A 19,171-nucleotide genomic window follows, 5' to 3' on the forward strand; every position below is an offset into this window, starting at 1 on the left:
AAAATAAATCTGGGAGTAGCCACCGGCCTGCAACACGACAGTTGCCGTGGAAAGTTGGATCCGTATGGTGTTAACCATCTGATGCATAGTACAGCAAGAAACCTCACTAATGTTCCCAGAATTCTGTGCTGTGTGTTGAATTAGAGCAAAACCAGGTCCTGCTGACTCTCCCGTTCTCCCATTCTTTCTCCCTTTTCCTCTTTCCATGTCACGTGCACTCACTCCTGATGACTGGGGTTTTCATTCTCTCAGATCTGTTGATTCTGCAATTCTTCTGTGTCCAAGTAATCCCCTACTCGGCTCAACACAGTGTATAAAAGAGGCGGCCAAGCAACCACTGATCATCACTCAGGCTTCCAGAAGCAGAGCGAGAGCAGCCATGTCAGAGAAAGCCAGCCGCACGACCCCTCAGTCTGAGCGGAAGAATCTTCAGCCCAGGAACCTCGACATGGGAATGAGTGTCTACAGGATGTTCGTCTTTGAGCAAGAGAACTTCCAGGGCCGCCACAAGGAGTTTTCTGGCGAGTGCATGAATTTGTGCGACAGTGGCTTTGAGCGAGTGGGGTCGATTCGTGTCGACTGTGGGCCCTGGGTGTTCTACGAGCAGGCCAACTTCTGCGGAGAGATGTTTGTCCTCGAGAGAGGGGAGTATCCCCGCTGGGACTCCTGGTCCAACAGCCACAGGAGCGAGTACATCATGTCCTTCAGGCCCGTGTTAATGGAGTCGGAGCAGCACAAGATCTGCCTGTACGAAATGGCAGAGTTCAAGGGCCGCAAGATGGAGATCGTCGACAATGACGTTCCCAGCCTGTACTCTTATGGTTTCACCGACAGGGTCGGCAGTGCCAGCGTGACCTGCGGGACATGGGTGGGCTACCAGTACCCCGGGTACCGTGGCTACCAGTACGTGTTTGAGAAGAAGGATTACAGGCACTGGAATCAGTGGGGTGGCCGGAAACCTGAGATTCAGTCCATACGCCGAATCCGTGATGGCCAGTGGCACAAGGTTGGCTGTTTTAACTAGAAACCTAAAGGATGACCGACCTTGTGGGGTTAACAGAGTGACATGGGCTCAATGAGGGAGTAAAAGGTGGTGTGGGGAAACAAATACTTGTTAACAAACAACATTCATCAAACTTTGCAGATTGTGCGCTGTTGGGAGTTTAGATTCTGTTGACAAGTTTCTCCATATTGAAACTGGTTTTACAAAGAACAATGAAATGGTTGTGAAAAATAAACTCACTTCAAATGAAAGAAAAGGCTTTTGTTCTGTTCTAGTGTGTTGCTTTACAGATCTTTCAATTATGGTGCTGAAAGTTGAGACATCTATGTTTACCTCAGCACTGGCAATGTAGTACCAGTATATTCCATGAACACACACACACACACAGTCTATATATAGCACAACTCAGGGGCATCTACAGCCAACTTGCTCAGAAATCTGCAAAATGTGATGACATATCTGAATTCAAGGGTCGTAAGTTAAGGGTCATTGAGTGGTAAAGAAAAACTTGCATTAATATAGCGCCTCTTATGACTTCAGGGCGTATTACAGCCAATGAAGTACATTTGAAGCGTGGTCACAGTTGTAATGTCGGAAGCGCACCAGCCAATTTGTACGCAGCAAACACCCATAAACAGCAATGTGATAGTGAGCAGATAATCTGCTTTTAATGATGTTGGTTGTGAGATAAATATTGGGCAGGACACTGGGGAGAACTCCCCTGCTCAAGAACTTCTTCGAAATACGTCCACCAAGAGGGCAGACAGGGCCTCAGTTTAATGTCTCAGCTGGAAGACGGCATCTCCATCAGTGCAGCGCTCCCTCAGTACTGCCCCCTGCATCAGTGCAGCGCTCCCTCAGTACTGCCCTCTCCATCAGTGCAGCGCTCCCTCAGTACTGCCCCCTGCATCAGTGCAGCACTCCCTCAGTACTGCCCCCTGCATCAGTGCAGCGCTCCCTCAGTACTGCCCTCTCCATCAGTGCAGCGGTCCCTCAGTACTGCCCCCTGCATCAGTGCAGCACTACCTCAGTACTGCCCCCTGCATCAGTGCAGCGCTCACTCAGTACTGCCCTCTCCATCAGTGCAGCGCTCCCTCAGTACTGCCCCCTGCATTAGTGCAGCACTCCCTCAGTACTGCCCCCTGCATCAGTGCATCGCTCCCTCAGTACTGCCCCCTGCATCAGTGCAGCACTCCCTCAGTACTGCCCCCTGCATCAGTGCAGCGCTCCCTCAGTACTGCCCCCTGCATCAGTGCAGCGCTCCCTCAGTACTGCCCTCTCCATCAGTGCAGCGCTGCCTCAGTACTGCCCCCTGCTTCAGTGCAGCACTCCCTCAGTACTGCCCCCTGCATCAGTGCATCGCTCACTCAGGACTGCCCTCTCCATCAGTGCAGCACTCCCTCAGTACTGCCCCCTGCATCAGTGCAGCGCTACCTCAGTACTGCCCTCTCCATCAGTGCAGCGCTCCCTCAGTACTGCCCCCTGCATCAGTGCAGCACTCCCTCAGTACTGCCCCCTGCATCAGTGCAGCACTCCCTCAGTACTGCCCCCTGCATCAGTGCAGCACTCCCTCAGTACTGCCCCCTGCATCAGTGCAGCACTCCCTCAGTACTGCCCTCTCCATCAGTGCAGCACTCCCTCAGTATGCCCTCTCCATCAGTGCAGCGCTCCCTCAGTACTGCCCTCTCCATCAGTGCAGCACTCCCTCAGTACTGCCCCCTGCATCAGTGCAGGGCTCCCTCAGTACTGCCCTCTCCATCAGTGCAGCACTCCCTCAGTACTGCCCTCTCCATCAGTGCAGCACTCCCTCAGTATGCCCTCTCCATCAGTGCAGCACTCCCTCAGTACTGCCCTCTCCATCAGTGCAGCACTCCCTCAGTATGCCCTCTCCATCAGTGCAGCGCTCCCTCAGTATGCCCTCTCCATCAGTGCAGCACTCCCTCAGTATGCCCTCTCCATCACTGCAGTGCTCCTTCAGTACTGCCCCCTGCATCAGTGCAGCTCGCCCTCAGTACTGCCCTCTCCATCACTGCAGCGCTCCCTCAGTACTGCCCTCTCCATCAGTGCAGCGCTCCCTCAGTACTGCCCCCTGCATCAGTGCAGTGCTCCCTCAGTACTGCCCTCTCCATCAGTGCAGCGCTCCCTCAGTACTGCCCCCTGCATCAGTGCAGCACTCCCTCAGTACTGCCCCCTGCATCAGTGCAGCACTCCCTCAGTACTGCCCCCTGCATCAGTGCAGCACTCCCTCAGTACTGCCCTCTCCATCAGTGCAGCACTCCCTCAGTATGCCCTCTCCATCAGTGCAGCACTCCCTCAGTATGCCCTCTCCATCACTGCAGCGCTCCTTCAGTACTGCCCCCTGCATCAGTGCAGCTCTCCCTCAGTACTGCCCTCTCCATCACTGCAGCGCTCCCTCAGTACTGCCCCATGCATCAGTGCAGCGCTCCCTCAGTACCGCCCTCTGCATCAATCCAGCGCTCCCTCAGTACTGCCCTCTCCATCAGTGCAGCACCCCCTCAGTACCACCCTCTGCATCAGTGCAGCACCCCCTCAGTACCGCCCCCTGCATCAGTGCAGCGCTCCCTCAGTACTGCCCCCTGCATCAGTGCAGCACTCCCTCAGTACTGCCCTCTGCATGAGTGCAGCGCTCCCTCAGTACTGCCCCCTGCATCAGTGCAGCGCCCCCTCAGTACTGCCCTCTGCATCAGTGCAGCGCTCCCTCAGTACTGCCCTCTGCATCAGTGCAGCGCTCCCTCAGTACTGTCCCCTGCATCAGTGCAGCGCTCCCTCAGTACTGCCCCCCTGCATCAGTGCAGCGCTCCCTGAGTACTGCCCACTGCATCAGTGCAGCAGTCCCTCAGTACTGCCCTCTGCATCAGTGCAGCGCTCCCTCAGTACTGCCCCCGCATCAGTGCAGCGCTCCCTCAGTACTGCCCCCTGCATTAGTGCAGCGCTCCCTCTGTACTGCCCTCTGCATCAGTGCAGCGCTCCCTCAGTACTGCCCCCCTGCATCAGTGCAGCGCACCCTCAGTACTGCCCCCTGCATCAGTGCAGCGCTCCCTCAGTACTGCCGCCTGCATCAGTGCAGCGCTCCCTCAGTACTGCCCTCTCCATCAGTGCAGCGCTCCCTCATTACTGCCCCATGCATCAGTGCAGCGCTCCCTCAGTACTGCCCCCCTGCATCAGTGCAGCGCTCCCTCAGTACTGCCCTCTCCATCAGTGCAGCGCTCCCTCATTACTGCCCCATGCATCAGTGCAGCGCTCCCTCAGTACTGCCCCCTGCATCAGTGCAGCTCTCCCTCAGTACTGCCCTCTCCAACAGCGCAGCGCTGCCTCATTACTGCCCCCTGTATCAGTGCAGCGCTCCCTCAGTACTGCCCCCTGCATCAGTGCAGCGCTCCCTCAGTACTGCCCCCTGCATCAGTGCAGCGCTCCCTCAGTACTGCCCTCTGCATCAGTGCAGCGCTCCCTCAGTACTGCCCCCTGCATCAGTGCAGCGCTCCCTCAGTACTGCCCTCTGCATCAGTGCAGCGCTCCCTCAGTACTGCCCCCTGCATCAGTGCAGCGCTCCCTCAGTACTGCCCCCTGCATCAGTGCAGCGCTCCCTCAGTACTGCCCCCTGCATCAGTGCAGCGCTCCCTCAGTACTGCCCCCTGCATCAGTGCAGCGCTCCCTCAGTACTGCCCTCTGCATCAGTGCAGCGCTCCCTCAGTACTGCCCTCTGCATCAGTGCAGCGCTCCCTCAGGACTGCCCCCTGCATCAGTGCAGCACTCCCTCAGGACTGCCCCCTGCATCAGTGCAGCGCTCCCTTAGTACTGCCCACTCCATCAGTGCAGCGCTCCCTCAGTACTGCACTCTGCATCAGTGCACCGCTCCTTCAGTACTGCCCTCTCCAACAGTGCAGCGCTCCCTCAGTACTGCCCCCTGCATCAGTGCAGCGCTCCCTCAGTACTGCCCCCTGCATCAGTGCAGTGCTCCCTCAGTACTGCCCTCTCCATCAGTGCAGCGCTCCCTCAGTACTGCCCCCTGCATCAGTGCAGCACTCCCTCAGTACTGCCCCCTGCATCAGTGCAGCACTCCCTCAGTACTGCCCCCTGCATCAGTGCAGCACTCCCTCAGTACTGCCCCCTGCATCAGTGCAGGGCTCCCTCAGTACTGCCCTCTCCATCAGTGCAGCACTCCCTCAGTATGCCCTCTCCATCAGTGCAGCACTCCCTCAGTATGCCCTCTCCATCACTGCAGCGCTCCTTCAGTACTGCCCCCTGCATCAGTGCAGCTCTCCCTCAGTACTGCCCTCTCCATCACTGCAGCGCTCCCTCAGTACTGCCCCATGCATCAGTGCAGCGCTCCCTCAGTACCGCCCTCTGCATCAATCCAGCGCTCCCTCAGTACTGCCCTCTCCATCAGTGCAGCACCCCCTCAGTACCACCCTCTGCATCAGTGCAGCACCCCCTCAGTACCGCCCCCTGCATCAGTGCAGCGCTCCCTCAGTACTGCCCCCTGCATCAGTGCAGCACTCCCTCAGTACTGCCCTCTGCATGAGTGCAGCGCTCCCTCAGTACTGCCCCCTGCATCAGTGCAGCGCCCCCTCAGTACTGCCCTCTGCATCAGTGCAGCGCTCCCTCAGTACTGCCCTCTGCATCAGTGCAGCGCTCCCTCAGTACTGTCCCCTGCATCAGTGCAGCGCTCCCTCAGTACTGCCCCCCTGCATCAGTGCAGCGCTCCCTGAGTACTGCCCACTGCATCAGTGCAGCAGTCCCTCAGTACTGCCCTCTGCATCAGTGCAGCGCTCCCTCAGTACTGCCCCCGCATCAGTGCAGCGCTCCCTCAGTACTGCCCCCTGCATTAGTGCAGCGCTCCCTCTGTACTGCCCTCTGCATCAGTGCAGCGCTCCCTCAGTACTGCCCCCCTGCATCAGTGCAGCGCACCCTCAGTACTGCCCCCTGCATCAGTGCAGCGCTCCCTCAGTACTGCCGCCTGCATCAGTGCAGCGCTCCCTCAGTACTGCCCTCTCCATCAGTGCAGCGCTCCCTCATTACTGCCCCATGCATCAGTGCAGCGCTCCCTCAGTACTGCCCCCCTGCATCAGTGCAGCGCTCCCTCAGTACTGCCCTCTCCATCAGTGCAGCGCTCCCTCATTACTGCCCCATGCATCAGTGCAGCGCTCCCTCAGTACTGCCCCCTGCATCAGTGCAGCTCTCCCTCAGTACTGCCCTCTCCAACAGCGCAGCGCTGCCTCATTACTGCCCCCTGTATCAGTGCAGCGCTCCCTCAGTACTGCCCCCTGCATCAGTGCAGCGCTCCCTCAGTACTGCCCCCTGCATCAGTGCAGCGCTCCCTCAGTACTGCCCTCTGCATCAGTGCAGCGCTCCCTCAGTACTGCCCCCTGCATCAGTGCAGCGCTCCCTCAGTACTGCCCTCTGCATCAGTGCAGCGCTCCCTCAGTACTGCCCCCTGCATCAGTGCAGCGCTCCCTCAGTACTGCCCCCTGCATCAGTGCAGCTCTCCCTCAGTACTGCCCTCTCCAACAGCGCAGCGCTGCCTCATTACTGCCCCCTGCATCAGTGCAGCGCTCCCTCAGTACTGCCCCCTGCATCAGTGCAGCGCTCCCTCAGTACTGCCCCCTGCATCAGTGCAGCGCTCCCTCAGTACTGCCCTCTGCATCAGTGCAGCGCTCCCTCAGTACTGCCCCCTGCATCAGTGCAGCGCTCCCTCAGTACTGCCCTCTGCATCAGTGCAGCGCTCCCTCAGGACTGCCCCCTGCATCAGTGCAGCACTCCCTCAGGACTGCCCCCTGCATCAGTGCAGCGCTCCCTTAGTACTGCCCACTCCATCAGTGCAGCGCTCCCTCAGTACTGCACTCTGCATCAGTGCACCGCTCCTTCAGTACTGCCCTCTCCAACAGTGCAGCGCCCCCTCAGTACTGCCCCCTGCATCAGTGCAGCGCTCCCTCAGTACTGCCCCCTGCATCAGTGCAGCGCTCCCTCAGTACTGCCCTCTGCATCAGTGCAGCGCTCCCTCAGTACTGCCCCCTGCATCAGTGCAGCACTCCCTCAGTACTGCCCCCTGCATCAGTGCAGCGCTCCCTCAGTGCTGCCCTCTGCATCAGTGCAGCGCTCCCTCAGTACTGCCCCCTGCATCAGTGCAGCACTCCCTCAGTACTGCCCCCTGCATCAGTGCAGCGCTCCCTCAGTACTGCCCACTCCATCAGTGCAGCGCTCCCTCAGTACTGCCCTCTGCATCAGTGCAGCGCTCCCTCAGTACTGCCCTCTCCAACAGTGCAGCGCTCCCTCAGTACTGCCACCTGCATCACTGCAGCGCTCCCTCAGTACTGCCCTCTCCATCAGTGCAGCGCTCCCTCAGTACTGCCCTCTCCAACAGTGCAGCGCTCCCTCAGTACTGCCCTCTCCATCAGTGCAGCGCTCCCTCAGTACTGCCCCCTGCATCAGTGCAGCACTCCCTCAGTACTGCCCCCTGCATCAGTGCAGCACTCCCTCAGTACTGCCCCCTGCATCAGTGCAGCACTCCCTCAGTACTGCCCCCTGCATCAGTGCAGGGCTCCCTCAGTACTGCCCTCTCCATCAGTGCAGCACTCCCTCAGTATGCCCTCTCCATCAGTGCAGCACTCCCTCAGTATGCCCTCTCCATCACTGCAGCGCTCCTTCAGTACTGCCCCCTGCATCAGTGCAGCTCTCCCTCAGTACTGCCCTCTCCATCACTGCAGCGCTCCCTCAGTACTGCCCCATGCATCAGTGCAGCGCTCCCTCAGTACCGCCCTCTGCATCAATCCAGCGCTCCCTCAGTACTGCCCTCTCCATCAGTGCAGCACCCCCTCAGTACCACCCTCTGCATCAGTGCAGCACCCCCTCAGTACCGCCCCCTGCATCAGTGCAGCGCTCCCTCAGTACTGCCCCCTGCATCAGTGCAGCACTCCCTCAGTACTGCCCTCTGCATGAGTGCAGCGCTCCCTCAGTACTGCCCCCTGCATCAGTGCAGCGCCCCCTCAGTACTGCCCTCTGCATCAGTGCAGCGCTCCCTCAGTACTGCCCTCTGCATCAGTGCAGCGCTCCCTCAGTACTGTCCCCTGCATCAGTGCAGCGCTCCCTCAGTACTGCCCCCCTGCATCAGTGCAGCGCTCCCTGAGTACTGCCCACTGCATCAGTGCAGCAGTCCCTCAGTACTGCCCTCTGCATCAGTGCAGCGCTCCCTCAGTACTGCCCCCGCATCAGTGCAGCGCTCCCTCAGTACTGCCCCCTGCATTAGTGCAGCGCTCCCTCTGTACTGCCCTCTGCATCAGTGCAGCGCTCCCTCAGTACTGCCCCCCTGCATCAGTGCAGCGCACCCTCAGTACTGCCCCCTGCATCAGTGCAGCGCTCCCTCAGTACTGCCGCCTGCATCAGTGCAGCGCTCCCTCAGTACTGCCCTCTCCATCAGTGCAGCGCTCCCTCATTACTGCCCCATGCATCAGTGCAGCGCTCCCTCAGTACTGCCCCCCTGCATCAGTGCAGCGCTCCCTCAGTACTGCCCTCTCCATCAGTGCAGCGCTCCCTCATTACTGCCCCATGCATCAGTGCAGCGCTCCCTCAGTACTGCCCCCTGCATCAGTGCAGCTCTCCCTCAGTACTGCCCTCTCCAACAGCGCAGCGCTGCCTCATTACTGCCCCCTGTATCAGTGCAGCGCTCCCTCAGTACTGCCCCCTGCATCAGTGCAGCGCTCCCTCAGTACTGCCCCCTGCATCAGTGCAGCGCTCCCTCAGTACTGCCCTCTGCATCAGTGCAGCGCTCCCTCAGTACTGCCCCCTGCATCAGTGCAGCGCTCCCTCAGTACTGCCCTCTGCATCAGTGCAGCGCTCCCTCAGTACTGCCCTCTCCATCAGTGCAGCGCTCCCTCATTACTGCCCCATGCATCAGTGCAGCGCTCCCTCAGTACTGCCCCCTGCATCAGTGCAGCTCTCCCTCAGTACTGCCCTCTCCAACAGCGCAGCGCTGCCTCATTACTGCCCCCTGTATCAGTGCAGCGCTCCCTCAGTACTGCCCCCTGCATCAGTGCAGCGCTCCCTCAGTACTGCCCCCTGCATCAGTGCAGCGCTCCCTCAGTACTGCCCTCTGCATCAGTGCAGCGCTCCCTCAGTACTGCCCCCTTCATCAGTGCAGCGCTCCCTCAGTACTGCCCTCTGCATCAGTGCAGCGCTCCCTCAGTACTGCCCCCTGCATCAGTGCAGCGCTCCCTCAGTACTGCCCCCTGCATCAGTGCAGCGCTCCCTCAGTACTGCCCCCTGCATCAGTGCAGCGCTCCCTCAGTACTGCCCTCTGCATCAGTGCAGCGCTCCCTCAGTACTGCCCCCTGCATCAGTGCAGCGCTCCCTCAGTACTGCCCCCTGCATCAGTGCAGCGCTCCCTCAGTACTGCCCTCTGCATCAGTGCAGCGCTCCCTCAGTACTGCCCCCTGCATCAGTGCAGCGCTCCCTCAGTACTGCCCTCTGCATCAGTGCAGCGCTCCCTCAGTACTGCCCCCTGCATCAGTGCAGCGCTCCCTCAGTACTGCCCCCTGCATCAGTGCAGCTCTCCCTCAGTACTGCCCTCTCCAACAGCGCAGCGCTGCCTCATTACTGCCCCCTGCATGAGTGCAGCGCTCCCTCAGTACTGCCCCCTGCATCAGTGCAGCGCTCCCTCAGTACTGCCCCCTGCATCAGTGCAGCGCTCCCTCAGTACTGCCCCCTGCATCAGTGCAGCGCTCCCTCAGTACTGCCCTCTGCATCAGTGCAGCGCTCCCTCAGTACTGCCCCCTGCATCAGTGCAGCGCTCCCTCAGTACTGCCCTCTGCATCAGTGCAGCGCTCCCTCAGTACTGCCCCCTGCATCAGTGCAGCGCTCCCTCAGTACTGCCCTCTGCATCAGTGCAGCGCTCCCTCAGGACTGCCCCCTGCATCAGTGCAGCACTCCCTCAGGACTGCCCCCTGCATCAGTGCAGCGCTCCCTTAGTACTGCCCACTCCATCAGTGCAGCGCTCCCTCAGTACTGCACTCTGCATCAGTGCACCGCTCCTTCAGTACTGCCCTCTCCAACAGTGCAGCGCTCCCTCAGTACTGCCCCCTGCATCAGTGCAGCGCTCCCTCAGTACTGCCCCCTGCATCAGTGCAGCGCTCCCTCAGTACTGCCCTCTGCATCAGTGCAGCGCTCCCTCAGTACTGCCCCCTGCATCAGTGCAGCACTCCCTCAGTACTGCCCCCTGCTTCAGTGCAGCGCTCCCTCAGTACTGCCCACTCCATCAGTGCAGCGCTCCCTCAGTACTGCCCTCTGCATCAGTGCAGCGCTCCCTCAGTACTGCCCTCTCCAACAGTGCAGCGCTCCCTCAGTACTGCCACCTGCATCACTGCAGCGCTCCCTCAGTACTGCCCACTGCATCAGTGCAGCTCTCCCTCAGTACTGACCTCTCCAACAGCTCAGCACTGCCTCATTACTGCCCCCTGTATCAGTGCAGGACTTCCTCAGTAATACCCTCTGCATCAGTGCAGCGCTTCCTCAGTACTGCCCTCTCCATCAGTGCAGCACCCCCTCAGTACTGCCCTCTGCATCAGTGCAGCACTCCCTCAGTACTGCCCTCTCCATCAGTGCAGCACCCCCTCAGTACCGCCCTCTGCATCAGTGCAGCACCCCCTCAGTACTGCCCCCTGCATCAGTGCAGCGCTCCCTCAGTACTGCCCTCTGCATCAGTGCAGCGCTCCCTCAGGACTGCCCCCTGCATCAGTGCAGCACTCCCTCAGTACTGCCCCCTGCATCAGTGCAGCGCCCCCTCAGTACTGCCCTCTGCATCAGTGCAGCGCTCCCTCAGTACTGTCCCCTGCATCAGTGCAGCGCTCCCTCAGTACTGCCCCCCTGCATCAGTGCAGCGCTCCCTCAGTACTGCCCCCCTGCATCAGTACAGCGCTCCCTCAGTACTGTCCCCTGCATCAGTGCAGCGGTCCCTCAGTACTGCCTTCTCCATCAGTGCAGCGCTCCCTCAGTTCTGCCCTTTCCATCAGTGCAGCGCTCCCTCAGTACTGCCCACTGCATCAGTGCAGCACTCCATCAGTACTGCCCCCTGCACCGGGGAAGCGCTCCCTCGTACTGCCCTCCCCATCAGTGCAGCGCTCCCTCAGTACTGCCCCCTGCACCGGGGAAGCGCTCCCTCGTACTGCCCTCCCCATCATTGCAGCGCTCCCTCAGTAATGCCCCCTGCATCAGTGAGCGCTCCCTCAGTACTGCCCTCTCCATCAGTGCAGCGCTCCCTCAGTACTGCCCCCTGCATCTGTGCAGCACTCCCTCAGTACTGGACCATGCATCAGTACTGCCCTCTCTATCAGTGCAGCATTCCCTCAGTACTGGCACATGCATCAGTGCAGTGCTCCCTCAGTACTGCCCTCTCCATCAGTGCAGCACTCCTTCAATACTGCCCCCTGCATCAGTGCAGCGCTCCCTCAGTACTGCCCTCTCCATCAGTGCAGCGCTCCCTCAGTACTGCCCCCTGCATCAGTGCAGCACTCCCTCAGTACTGCCCCCTGCATCAGTGCTGGGCTCCCTCAGTACTGCCCCCTACATCAGTGCAGCGCTCCTTCAGTACTGCCCTCTCCATCAGTGCAGCGCTCCCTCAGTACTGCCCCCTGCATCAGTGCAGCACTCCCTCAGTACTGCCCCCTGCATCAGTGCTGGGCTCCCTCAGTACTGCCCCCTACATCAGTGCAGCGCTCCCTCAGTACTGCCCTCTCCATCAGTGCAGCGCTCCCTCAGTACTGCCCTCTCCATCAGTGCAGCGCTGCCTCAGTACTGCCCCCTGCATCAGTGCAGCACTCCCTCAGTATTGCCCTCTCCATCAGTGCAGCGCTCCCCCAGTACTGCCCCCTGCATCAGTGCAGCGCTCCCTCAGTACTGCCCCCTGCATCAGTGCAGCGAGCCTTCAGTACTGCCCCCTGCATCAGTGCAGCGCTCCCTCAGTACTGCCCACTCCATCAGTGCAGCGCTCCCTCAGTACTGCCCTCTGCATCAGTGCAGCGCTCCCTCAGTACTGCCCTCTCCAACAGTGCAGCGCTCCCTCAGTACTGCCACCTGCATCACTGCAGCGCTCCCTCAGTACTGCCCACTGCATCAGTGCAGCTCTCCCTCAGTACTGCCCTCTCCAACAGCTCAGCACTGCCTCATTACTGCCCCCTGTATCAGTGCAGGACTTCCTCAGTAATACCCTCTGCATCAGTGCAGCGCTTCCTCAGTACTGCCCTCTCCATCAGTGCAGCACCCCCTCAGTACTGCCCTCTGCATCAGTGCAGCACTCCCTCAGTACTGCCCTCTCCATCAGTGCAGCACCCCCTCAGTACCGCCCTCTGCATCAGTGCAGCACCCCCTCAGTACTGCCCCCTGCATCAGTGCAGCGCTCCCTCAGTACTGCCCTCTGCATCAGTGCAGCGCTCCCTCAGGACTGCCCCCTGCATCAGTGCAGCACTCCCTCAGTACTGCCCCCTGCATCAGTGCAGCGCCCCCTCAGTACTGCCCTCTGCATCAGTGCAGCGCCCCCTCAGTACTGCCCTCTGCATCAGTGCAGCGCTCCCTCAGTACTGTCCCCTGCATCAGTGCAGCGCTCCCTCAGTACTGCCCCCCTGCATCAGTGCAGCGCCCCCTCAGTACTGCCCTCTGCATCAGTGCAGCGCTCCCTCAGTACTGTCCCCTGCATCAGTGCAGCGCTCCCTCAGTACTGCCCCCCTGCATCAGTGCAGCGCTCCCTCAGTACTGCCCCCCTGCATCAGTACAGCGCTCCCTCAGTACTGTCCCCTGCATCAGTGCAGCGGTCCCTCAGTACTGCCTTCTCCATCAGTGCAGCGCTCCCTCAGTTCTGCCCTTTCCATCAGTGCAGCGCTCCCTCAGTACTGCCCACTGCATCAGTGCAGCACTCCATCAGTACTGCCCCCTGCACCGGGGAAGCGCTCCCTCGTACTGCCCTCCCCATCAGTGCAGCGCTCCCTCAGTACTGCCCCCTGCACCGGGGAAGCGCTCCCTCGTACTGCCCTCCCCATCATTGCAGCGCTCCCTCAGTAATGCCCCCTGCATCAGTGAGCGCTCCCTCAGTACTGCCCTCTCCATCAGTGCAGCGCTCCCTCAGTACTGCCCCCTGCATCTGTGCAGCACTCCCTCAGTACTGGACCATGCATCAGTACTGCCCTCTCTATCAGTGCAGCATTCCCTCAGTACTGGCACATGCATCAGTGCAGTGCTCCCTCAGTACTGCCCTCTCCATCAGTGCAGCACTCCTTCAATACTGCCCCCTGCATCAGTGCAGCGCTCCCTCAGTACTGCCCTCTCCATCAGTGCAGCGCTCCCTCAGTACTGCCCTCTGCATCAGTGCAGCACTCCCTCAGTACTGCCCCCTGCATCAGTGCTGGGCTCCCTCAGTACTGCCCCCTACATCAGTGCAGCGCTCCTTCAGTACTGCCCTCTCCATCAGTGCAGCGCTCCCTCAGTACTGCCCCCTGCATCAGTGCAGCACTCCCTCAGTACTGCCCCCTGCATCAGTGCAGCACTCCCTCAGTATTGCCCTCTCCATCAGTGCAGCGCTCCCCCAGTACTGCCCCCTGCATCAGTGCAGCGCTCCCTCAGTACTGCCCCCTGCATCAGTGCAGCGAGCCTTCAGTACTGCCCCCTGCATCAGTGCAGCCTTCTCTCAGTACTGCCGTCTCCATCAGTGCAGCGCTCCCTCAGTACTGCCCCCTGCATCAGTGCAGCGCGCCCTCAGTACTGCCCCCTGCATCAGTGCAGCACTCCCTCAGTACTGCCGTCTCCATCAGTGCCGCGCTGCCTCAGTACTGCCCTCTGCATCAGTGCAGCACTCCCTCAGTACTGCCCTCTCCATCAGTGCAGCACTCCCTCAGTACTGCCCTCTGCATCAGTGCAGCGCTCCCTCAGTACTGCTCCCTGCATCAGTGCAGCGCTCCCTCAGTACTGCCCCCTGCATCAGTGCAGCGCTCCCTCAGTACTGCCCCCTGCATCAGTGCAGCGCTCCCTCAGTACTGCCCCCTGCATCAGTGCAGCGCTCCCTCAGTACTGCCCCCTGCATCAGTGCAGCGCTCCCTCAGTACTGCCCCCTGCATCAGTGCAGCGCGCCCTCAGTACTGCCCCCTGCATCAGTGCAGCACTCCCTCAGTACTGCCGTCTCCATCAGTGCCGCGCTGCCTCAGTACTGCCCTCTGCATCAGTGCAGCACTCCCTCAGTACTGCCCTCTCCATCAGTGCAGCACTCCCTCAGTACTGCCCCCTGCATCAGTACAGCGCTCCCTCAGTACTGCCCTCTCCATCAGTGCAGCTCTCCCTCTTTACTGCCCTCTCCAACAGTGGAGCGCTCCCTCCGTACTGCCCTCTGCATCAGTGCAGCGCTCCCTCAGTACTGCCCTCTCCATCAGTGCAGCGCTCCCTCAGTACTGCCCTCTCCATCAGTGCAGCGCTCCCTCAGTACTGCCCTCTGCATCAGTGCAGTGCTCCCTCGGTACTGCCCCCTGCATCTGTGCAGCAATCCCTCAGTACTGCCCTCTGCATCAGTGCAGTGCTCCCTCTGTACTGCCCTCCAACAGTGCAGCGCTCCCTCAGTACTGCCCTCTGCATCAGTGCAGTGCTCCCTCAGTACTGCCCTCTGCATCAGTGCAGTGCTCCCTCTGTACTGCCCTCCAACAGTGCAGCGCTCCCTCAGTACTGCCCCCTGCATCAGTGCAGCGCTCCCTCAGTACTGCCCCCTGCATCTGTGCAGCAATCCCTCAGTACTGCCCTCTGCATCAGTGCAGCACTCCCTCTGTACTGCCCTCTCCAACAGCGCAGCGCTCCCTCAGTACTGCCCCCTGCATCAGTGCAGCGCTCCCTCAGTACTGCCTTCTCCATCAGTGCAGCACTCCCTCAGTACTGCCCCCTGCATCAGTGCAGCGCTCCCTCAGTACTGTCACCTGCATCAGTGCAGCGCTCCCTCAGTACTGCCCTCTCCATCATTGAAGCGCTCCCTCAGTACTGCCCTCTCCATCAGTGCAGCGCTCCCTCAGTACTGCCCGCTGCATCAGTGCAGCGCTCCCTCAGTACTGCCCCCTGCATCAGTGCAGCGCTCCCTCAGTACTGCCCACTGCATCAGTGCAGCGCTCCCTCAGTACTGCCCCCTGCATCAGTGAAGCGCTCCCTCAGTACTGCCCTCTCCAACAGTGGAGCGCTCCCTCCGTACTGCCCTCTGCATCAGTGCAGCGCTCCCTCAGTATTGCCCACTCCATCAGTGCAGCTCTCCCTCAGTACTGCCCTCTGCATCAGTGCAGCGCTCCCTCTGTACTGCCCTCTCCAACAGTGCAGCGCTCCCTCAGTACTGCCCTCTGCATCAGTGCAGTGCTCCCTCTGTACTGCCCTCCAACAGTGCAGCGCTCCCTCAGTACTGCCCTCTGCATCAGTGCAGTGCTCCCTCAGTACTGCCCTCTGCATCAGTGCAGTGCTCCCTCAGTACTGCCCTCTCCAACAGCGGAGCGCTCCCTCTGTCCTGCCCTCTGCATCAGTGCAGCGCTTCCTCAGTATTGCCCACTCCAACAGTGCAGCACTCCCTCAGTACTGCCCTCTGCATCAGTGCAGTGCTCCTTCAGTACTGCCCTCTGCATCAGTGCAGCGCTCCCTCAGTACTGCCCTCTGCATCAGTGCAGTGCTCCCTCAGTACTGCCCTCTCCAACAGCGGAGCGCTCCCTCAGTACTGCCCTCTGCATCAGTGCAGTGCTCCCTCCGTACTGCCCTCTCCAACAGCGGAGCGCTCCCTCTGTACTGCCCTCTGCATCAGTGCAGCACTCCCTCAGTATTGCCCTCTCCATCAGTGCAGCGCTCCCTCAGTACTCCCCCCTGCATCAGTGCAGCACTCCCTCAGTATTGCCCTCTCCATCAGTGCAGCGCTCCCTCAGTACTTCCCTCTGCATCAGTGCAGCACTCCCTCAGTACTGCCCTCTGCATCAGTGCAGTGCTCCCTCAGTACTGCCCTCTCCAACAGCGGAGCGCTCCCTCTGTCCTGCCCTCTGCATCAGTGCAGCGCTTCCTCAGTATTGCCCACTCCAACAGTGCAGCACTCCCTCAGTACTGCCCTCTGCATCAGTGCAGTGCTCCTTCAGTACTGCCCTCTGCATCAGTGCAGCGCTCCCTCAGTACTGCCCTCTGCATCAGTGCAGTGCTCCCTCAGTACTGCCCTCTCCAACAGCGGAGCGCTCCCTCAGTACTGCCCTCTGCATCAGTGCAGTGCTCCCTCCGTACTGCCCTCTCCAACAGCGGAGCGCTCCCTCTGTACTGCCCTCTGCATCAGTGCAGCACTCCCTCAGTATTGCCCTCTCCATCAGTGCAGCGCTCCCTCAGTACTCCCCCCTGCATCAGTGCAGCACTCCCTCAGTATTGCCCTCTCCATCAGTGCAGCGCTCCCTCAGTACTTCCCTCTGCATCAGTGCAGCACTCCCTCAGTACTGCCCTCTGCATCTGTGCAGCGCTCCCTCAGTACTGCCCTCTCCATCAGTGCAGCACTCCCTCAGTACTGCCCCCTGCATCAGTGCAGCGCTCCCTCAGTACTGCCCTCTGCATCAGTGCAGCGCTCCCTCAGTCCTGCCCTCTGCATCAGTGCAGCACTCCCTCAGTACTGCCCTCTGCATCTGTGCAGCGCTCCCTCAGTACTGCCCTCTGCATCTGTGCAGCGCTCCCTCAGTACTGCCCTCTGCATCAGTGCAGCACTCCCTCAGTACTGCCCTCTGCATCTGTGCAGCGCTCCCTCAGTACTGCCCTCTGCATCTGTGCAGCGCTCCCTCAGTACTGCCTTCTGCATCAGTGCAGCGCTCCCTCAGTACTGACCCTCCGACAGTGGTGTACTACCTCAGTACTGACCCTCTAATAGTGCAGCGCTCCCTCAGTACTGACCCTTCGACAGTGTTTCACTCCTGAGTACTGACCCTGCGACAGTGCAGCTCTCCCTCAGTACTGGTCCTCCGACATTGCAGTGTACTCCCTCAGTATTGACCCTCTAATAGCGCAGCGCTCCCTCATTACAGACCCTCCTATAGTGCACCGCTCCCTCAGTACTGACCCTTCGACAGTGTATCACTCCCTCAGTACTGACCCTCCGACAGTGCAGCGCTCCCTCAGTACTGACTCTCCGACAGTGTATCACTCCCTCAGTACTGACCCTGCGACCGTGCAGCGCTCCCTCAGTACTGATCCTGCGACAGTGCAGCTGTACCTCAGTACTAACCTGCGACAGTGGTGCGCTCCCTCAGTACTGACCCTGCGACAGTAGTGTGCTCCCTCTGTACTGACCCTCCAACAGTGGTGTACTCCCTCAGTACTAACCCTCTGACAGTGTATCGCTCCCTCAGTACTGACCCTGCGACAGTGCAGCGCTCCCTCAGTACTGATCCTGCGACAGTGTATCGCTCCCTCAGTACTGACCTTCCGACAGTGTATCGCTCCCTCAGTACTAACCCTCTGACAGAGTATCGCTCCCTCAGTACTGTTCCTGCGACAGTGGTGTGCTCCCTCAGTACTGACCCTCCGACAGTGCAGCGCTCCCTCAGTATTGATCCTGCGACAGTGGTGTGCTCCCTCAGTACTGACCCTCCGACAGTGTATCGCTCCCTCAGTATTGATCCTGCGACAGTGGTGTGCTCCCTCAGTACTGACCCTCCGACAGTGCAGCGCTCCCTCAGTACTGACCCTCCGTCAGTGTATTGCTCCCTCAGTACTGACCCACCGACAGTGTATCGCTCCCTCAGTACTGACCCACCGACAGTGCAGCGCTTCCTCAGTACTGACCCTGCGACAGTAGTGTGCTCCCTCTGTACTGACCCTCCGACAGTGGTGTACTCCCTCAGTACTAACCCTCTGATAGTGCAGCGCTCCCTCATTACAGACCCTTCAACAGTGCAGCGCTCCCTCAGTACTGACCCTCCGACAGTGTATCGCTCCCTCAGTATTGATCCTGCGACAGTAGTGTGCTCCCTCAGTACTGACCCTCCGACAGTGTATCGTTCCCTCAGTACTAACCATCTGACAGTGTATCGCTCCCTCAGTACTGACCCTGCGACACTGCAGCGCTCCCTCAGTACTGACCCTCCGACAGTGTATCGCTCCCTCAGTATTGATCCTGCGACAGTAGTGTGCTCCCTCAGTACTGACCCTCCGACAGTGTATCGCTCCCTCAGTATTGATCCTGCGACAGTGTATTGCTCCCTCAGTACTGACCCGCCGACAGTGGTGTGCTCCCTCAGTACTGATCCTCCGACAGTGCAGCGCTTCCTCAGTACTGACCCTCTGACAGTGTATCGCTCCCTCAGTACTGACCCTGCGACAGTGCAGCGCTCCCTCAGTACTGACCCTCCGACAGTGTCTCGCTCCCTCAGTACTGACCCACCGACAGTGCAGCACTCCCTCAGTACTGACCCACCGACAGTGCAGCGCTCCCTCAGTACTGACCCTCCGACAGTGCAGCGCTCCCTCAGTACTGACTCTCCGACAGTGTATCACTCACTCAGTACTGACCCTTCAACAGTGCAGCTGTACCTCAGTACTAACCTGCGACAGTGGTGTGCTCCCTCAGTACTGATCCTCCGACAGTGCAGCGCTTCCTCAGTACTGACCCTCTGACAGTGTATCGCTCCCTCAGTACTGACCCTGCGACAGTATATTGCTCCCTCAGTACTGACCCGCCGACAGTGGTGTGCTCCCTCAGTACTGACCCTCCGACAGTGCAGCGCTCCCTCAGTACTGACCCTCCGTCAGTGTATCGCTCCCTCAGTACTGACCCACCGACAGTGCAGCGCTCCCTCAGTACTGACCCTCCGACAGTGCAGCGCTCCCTCAGTACTGCCCTCTCCATCAGTGCAGCACTCCCTCAGTACTGCCCCCTGCATCAGTGCAGCGCTCCCTCAGTACTGCCCTCTGCATCAGTGCAGCACTCCCTCAGTACTGCCCTCTGCATCTGTGCAGCGCTCCCTCAGTACTGCCCTCTCCATCAGTGCAGCACTCCCTCAGTACTGCCCCCTGCATCAGTGCAGCGCTCCCTCAGTACTGCCCTCTGCATCAGTGCAGCACTCCCTCAGTACTGCCCTCTGCATCTGTGCAGCGCTCCCTCAGTACTGCCCTCTGCATCAGTGCAGCACTCCCTCAGTACTG

At 60.0% G+C, this 19,171-nt stretch overlaps 1 protein-coding gene and 1 pseudogene across 7 annotated transcripts in view; both read left to right on the forward strand.

Annotated features, from left to right (window-relative positions):
• fam189a2 (family with sequence similarity 189 member A2) overlaps positions 1–19,171 on the forward strand; it is a 108,903-nt gene that overhangs the window by 52,499 nt on the left and 37,233 nt on the right. The window lies entirely within an intron of this gene.
• Positions 380–1,024, forward strand: LOC137369402 (beta-crystallin B1 pseudogene; annotated as a pseudogene).

This window comes from Heterodontus francisci, chromosome 4 (assembly GCF_036365525.1).
Source record: "Heterodontus francisci isolate sHetFra1 chromosome 4, sHetFra1.hap1, whole genome shotgun sequence".
NCBI classification, from domain to species: domain Eukaryota; kingdom Metazoa; phylum Chordata; class Chondrichthyes; order Heterodontiformes; family Heterodontidae; genus Heterodontus; species Heterodontus francisci.